General features: G+C 42.5%; 1 pseudogene; it reads right to left on the bottom strand.

The window, feature by feature from the left end:
• Positions 1-2,952: 2,952 nt before the first annotated feature.
• On the bottom strand, positions 2,953-3,070 carry LOC126459153 (5S ribosomal RNA; annotated as a pseudogene).
• Positions 3,071-6,586: the final 3,516 nt, after the last annotated feature.

Here is a 6,586-nt window from a genome sequence, read left to right on the forward strand (position 1 = left end):
TCAAAACCTCGTTTCCATAAAGACACACCGCGTCCAAATGCCTATGAGATTGAACAAGGCGAAAAAACTATATAGGAATCGGGGAAAGAAATACTGCAGGGAATGCTTCGTTATGCTTTTTCCGATCTCGACATCGGCAACAGAACACTAGTTTTGTTAGAACATTAACTAGTCGAAAAACAGAAACCTGTAGGTAGGTGATAACTGAAAAATTTACCTTCCAACAAGGCAGTGGGTTGAGTAATAATGTTTGACAGGCAGAAGCGGAATTTCGAAATTCTCCAGCAGAAGATGACGCAGGGTTAACTGAAGCTGGAGGAGCTGCAGACAGTAGTTTGTCGTCCTAACCGTAACCTGACGCCACCAAAGAGTGTCTCCCTAAGGAGCTCACTTTTGGAGCGGTACACAGACTTTTTCCCGAAGAGGAGATTCTCGACCCAGTCGACTCTTCTATACTTAGCACAAGCCGATACGGAGAAAGTTAAAAGACAAACTGAACATCTTGTTTCCCCCCTCCCTTCCCAAGGAAAACTACCAAAGTAAAACATCATCGTAAAGCATAAAAATGACCGTGCAGTAATTCCGAAACGTGCGTGCAAGCACAATGATGTCTTTGTAACGAAAGTATCTGAATGTTACAGAAAATACAGGACCTACTCAGCGAACCCACTTATAAATAAATGAGGGGAAACTGATGGCCACAATAGTGAGAATAAATCAGGCTGTGAGCCTGTAATTTCTGTCTTACAGCCACCTAGATCAGGTGGAAATGGAAGTTCTGCGGTTAGACGGGTAGAGTAACTGTGGCATTGCCGGCCAGAGTGGCCGAGCGGTCCAATAGTGCTCAGAGCCATTTGAACCATTTAACTGTGGCATTCCCGCTCTTATCACATGCGGGAGACGAATTTTTGTAGGCAATGGAAGAACCAGCGCTACGAACGCTGGCTTCGCAGCTGAAATGAGTATTTCGTCATCTGGCCAAAGGCTGGAGACCGATTACCTACCTCCCACAACAATGTTTACCAGTAATACGAGAACTCCCAATTGTCGGTAGAAACTGAAAAGAACTGTGAGCAGCACTTCATCGATATGGAATTTTATATAAATCCTGAAGGCTCGCTTGGCCGCAGAGTGTATTGAGAACTCGACAACCCAGCAGAGATACATGCGTGGCACCTCCCAGCATCTCTTCCGAGTCAGTTCAGCTCAGCACAAAGTTGTGTTTCTGTTCTTTGGTTTCCGATACATTGCGAACGTCTAGATTTTCCTCTATTACAGAAATAATATCGTGTGAAAGTGGTTTTATTTGCCTTTGCCACGTTGTTTTGTACACAGTTCTACAAGTCTCCTCCGAACGAATACGAACAGAGAAAGAAACAGCTTGTTAAATAGTAAGAATCTTTGTGTACTTAGCAGTTTTCATAGTTCTTTGAATGTTCTTATCTTATCCCATATTGACTGAGAACTGAATGTAGAAAACTATCAAAATTTTTGATGTGTGTGACTGTCACCTCTTTCCATCCGCTTCTATTTAGGTTTCTCGTGAACTTTCTATTTTATTTCATTAAAGCGTGAAGAGTGTTCTTTCACAAAAGCCCTCCTTCCCTCATCTATGTAAATTGGAGACATCCATCGCTAGAGACGTCGGTGTCAGCAGAAAATAAATCCGACCAATGAAAACTCAAAAATCAAATAGCACTACAATCATTTTTTTTACTTTGACTGAAAATTAATGTTTTAGAGCAGATAAAGATGAAAAATATCTCAGTCGCATGAAAATAAACCTGATAATTGGTTGGTCTTTTGTCATGTAATACGGAGTAGAGTTACTGCATTCATCATGTCAATATGCTAAATTATTGCGTTACGTTGAAACTAAGTTCGGAGAATAATGGGATACTGCATCATTTTGAACTATGAACTTATTAGTATGGCGCGGCAAAACTGACACCATTAACAAACCCTTTGTGTATCAGACATTTCAGTGCCAGTTAAATAATTATCTACTCACTGAGCACTAATTATGTTAATGAATGTAATCCGAAACTCGACGGAAAATGTTAGATACTTACTCGATTAAAACTTTTTCCAATAAAACGACAGTACAACCAGGACGAGAGACCCGGGCAATTTGATTTTTATTCTCTCTCTTCGTTTTGTTGTTGTTGCTCTTTGTTCTTTTCACTGGCCGCTTGAGCTCGGACTAATGTCGACAGATAAACTGTTCCTGGAATTACATGTGTAGTGCGGCATTCTCCTCTAATCATCTCGCGCTCCGTGTCAGTGAATATTTTAAATCATCGACCGGTGTTTGCCTTCGTTTTGCCGGCACCCCTCGCAAAGCTCATTTCCATTTTCATTTGATTTTCCCTCTCCAGGCGCGCTCGTATATTGTCCGACAAACACGGGGAACGGCGTTATTGTCGCGCTGCGAGCAGGGGTGCAGGGGTGCCGCCCATTCAGGCGAGGTACACTCTGCGCGCCTTGCAAGCTGCTTAACCCCCTGGCGCAGCAGTTCACCGGGTAGCCCAACTCTCAGGCGCTCTCCTCGCCACCCACTGTTAGCTGACGTGCTTTACGCAGGTGAATTTCCATTCCTTCTTACTATGAACTAGCTACTGAAATATTTCTACCAGCCGAATAATTTATTGCTTTACGCTATCAAACGTAGAAGCTCTTAAAAAATGAACTGTGACCAGTAAATAAATAAACACAGGGTAACAAGTCACTAAAGCTAAACTAAACTTCGTCCGAATAGGCCTTGGAAGGCCCAAGGGTACCGCACGGCTACCGTGTCATCCTCAGACCACAGGCGTCACTGGATGGAATATGGAGGGGCATGTGGTCAGCACACCGCCCTCCAGACCTTATGTCGGTTTACGAGACCTGAGCTGCTACTTCTCAGTCAAGTAGCTCCTCAGTTTGCATCACGAGGGCTGAGTGCACCCCGCTGGCCAACAGCGCTCGGCAGACCGGATGGTCACCCATCCAGTTGCTAACCCAACCCGACAGCGCTTAACTTCCGTGATCTGACGGGAACCGGTGTTAACAATGCGGCAAGGCCGTTGGACCAACAAGTCACTAACGTGTAATTATTGAAGTATGATGTGTTTTGTAGACTTTTATGTATCTTGAGGTGACAGCTCAGTGCTCAGCTCGACAGCGTTGTTCACGGGAAGCTAACGACGTACAATGTTTTACATTAATCACATACATTGTAATTATTTTGGATGTATTACATGTGACTTTGCATATCTGCAGTCTTGTGCATCTGCACTGAGTACTTTTCACGGGAGTACAGTATCTGAGTTTTAGACATTCGTTGTTTACAAACAGTAACAAATATGTTGCCAGTGTTTTGTCTCTTAGCTAATAGAGATACGAGTATTATAGATGTTACGGTGTGCAAGGAATATGAAGTCGTGTATGAAAACTTTAAATATTATTGTTTAACAAATAGTAAAATATATCACGTCATTTAGATCCCGAATTTATTAGTAAATAGTTCTGCGTAAGTTAGACTTGTACGTAGTTATTTTATAAATATACGATCCAGAGAACTTTCAAAATAATTGTGTGTTCTTCAATTTTTGAGTCCTGAATATCCTTATAAAACAAAATTGAGTTTAACATGATTTGTTTAAAAAAATTATTTCGTACACAAGAAGAGAATCAATAATCTGATTAATCAGGTGCAGTTGCAGATGAGTTAGTTTTAGGGAAGAGGCATATCTCGCTAAAGTTTTTTAATACCAGTGTATGTTCATTGTCAATCTTTTCACTTCAAATATATCTGGCAGTCCTTTTTTGTTTCTTCATATTATTATCTTTAGGATATTTAGCATTGTGCCCTGCTGCAGTGTATGTAAACTGTTTATGTCTTCCATTTTGGGTCTTGTATCATACAAAAAGTTTGCAAGTGATGACTTACTGTAATTGTTGACTCGAAAGACTAAGATGTGTTGGCAATATGTAATTTCAAAATCACCGACGCTGCCCTGAACATCAAGAATGTCGTGTAATGATGGAGTAAAGCCAGCGTAAAGTTCGAGCACACAGTCAAGGAATCGGCCTGTAAAACAAGATGATGCATGAAGAAAATTATGTATGAGGACTATTACTCTGACGAACTTAACGTACCGTAGCATTAACTGTAATTAAATTTCAAATAAGGTTAGGTAATTACTCATAACTTGGCTCTTTCTTCACAATTTTCTCTTGTCTCCGAAATTCGAAAAGCGATCTCCTGTTTTGCCTTTGAGAGCACTGAACACGTAGTGCTGCTATTCCCAGTGAGGGGCCCTTAATGGATGTTTCAGCGCAGCCACGTGGGTTCATGTCAATTCAGCATGTGAGATATTGGTCTCAGATTTATTTCAACATGGGTTTCTCGGACAGTAAAATACAATCGTTTTACGAAATTTCGCTTTTAGAGAAACGCTATTTATTCTTGTTTAGTATTTCCTATGCATATTGCGGTGCTACTAAACAATCACCACAGGGTTTCTCTTTGCGTGTAATTACCGTTTTGAGTGTTTTCCTTATGGTCTTGTCTAAGGTATTTACTTATTACCTCTGCTAAACAGTTAAATTCACTATGTTCGAGCGATGGAATCTTTATAACGGGAGAATCATCACAAAGCTGAAGCAATAACTACACATATTTTCTGCGATTCGAACTATTACAAAAATGTAATTGTAAATCGTACCTGTTTTAAAGTCACTGCCATAATTCCATAATTGATATCTGTATGAGGGCAAGTTTTCGTAATTTGGTCGCGGGGCCTTAAGTAGGATGTATGTTAAAAAAAAAAGGCTTTCCGTGATGCCCAGTATCTTTCTCGTCTCCCACTGGAATTTGTTGAGCATTTATGCGACACATTCAGACCAACTGAAAGAGCCCGAGGCGGAACGCGCATCTCTTCTTAAAAACTTCGTTACCTCTTCCATTGCTCCAACTTCGCAACTGTTCCAAAAATGGAAATGCCGTGTGGCTAGGGCCTCCCGTCGGGTAGACCGTTCGCCTGGTGCAAGTCTTTCGATTTGACGCCACTTCGGCAACTTGCGCGTCGATGGGGATGAAATAATGAGAAGGACAACACAACACCCAGTCCCTGAACGGGGAAAATCTTCGACCCAGCTCGGAATCGAACCAGAGCCAGTAGGTACGACATGCCGTCGCGCTGACCACTCAGCAACCAGGGGCGGACGGCAACTGGTCTAGGCCACTGTTCAAACGAAATAGTCGAACCAAGGTTTCATAAACGACCAATTTCATGGTTTAATTACACTTTCTTAGGATTCTGCCAGTAAATCAGAATCTGACAGCTGCCCCCTGACGGCTAGATTTATGTGTTCGTTCCCCCTTAAATCTCTACGCACAGACTTCCTTGCTAGTTGACGATGTGACGTCTCAGTGGCTGATTTCTGTTCCGATAGTCACAACATCTCAATTTTTTGCATCAATTTATCCATGCTGCATTTATTACAAACTTTGATAGTCTTGGTCGCAATACAATGCAATAGTACTACATAATCGGTTTCTGTCGACCAGCAACCATGTTCTAGTGGTTGTTGGATAGGAATGCGATCAGGACTTTTAAAGTTTGTTACTATTAATACAGGACGCTGTGGCTACGACTCCTGACGATGTCGAGGTTTTCAAACATTACATTTATTGATGTTGAGCGGAACTTGGAAATTTGCACCAAGTGCTGATAATGTGCAACACTATCGGCATGTATAAGGTCGATCAAAAATGTTCCCGTTTGAGGTTGTTGCTGCAGCGCATATGCAACGTAGCTCTACTCCGATGCGGGTATATAAGCACCGACATGTTGAGAAAGGATTAGTCGGACATTTGTGTATTACCGAGACGCGTGCAGTAAATGAGAAAACGTGAACTAATACTAATTTATTACCATACGCGTCCAAACAGAACCAACCTGCTGCCCAAGGGCAAACACCTTAGGCAAGGGTCCCGAGTTCGAGTCTCGGTCCGGCACACAGTTTTAATCTGCCAGGAAGTTTCATATCAGCGCACACTCCGCTGCAGAGTGAAAATCTCATTCTGGAAACACCTTAGACATCCATCGGAGAATGAAGAATGTGTAGGGGACAGCAAGTCTGTCGAAAATCACGCACGTCTCCGTATCTCAAATGTTATAACGCAAAAGTTATGCCAGCCCAAGTAGGAGATACTCGAGCTACCACCCTACAGGCCTTATCTCTCCCCATGCGGTTATCACGCCTTCGGTCCTTTAAAAAAGACAGGGTCAACGATTCCTGTCGGAAGATGTGCAGCAGGCAGATATGGATTTATGCCACAGGACACGGTGTTTTACCAAATAGTTGTCTTCAGCTTCGTGCGTCGATGGGATCATTGCCTCAATGCTCACAGCGATTTTGTCTGCTGGCAGATCGACTGTGGACCTCATGGCCTTCGAACGGAAACTGTATCGCCCCTTATACTAACAGCTTCCGACTGATGAGTCCTCGCTGTACCGCTAGCGCAGCGGTGCTAACACATTATGTCGAGGTATGGCGGGAACTTAATTCCATGCTGCTTCCATTCTACACCAGTCAT

This window comes from Schistocerca serialis, chromosome 2 (assembly GCF_023864345.2).
Source record: "Schistocerca serialis cubense isolate TAMUIC-IGC-003099 chromosome 2, iqSchSeri2.2, whole genome shotgun sequence".
NCBI lineage: Eukaryota > Metazoa > Arthropoda > Insecta > Orthoptera > Acrididae > Schistocerca > Schistocerca serialis.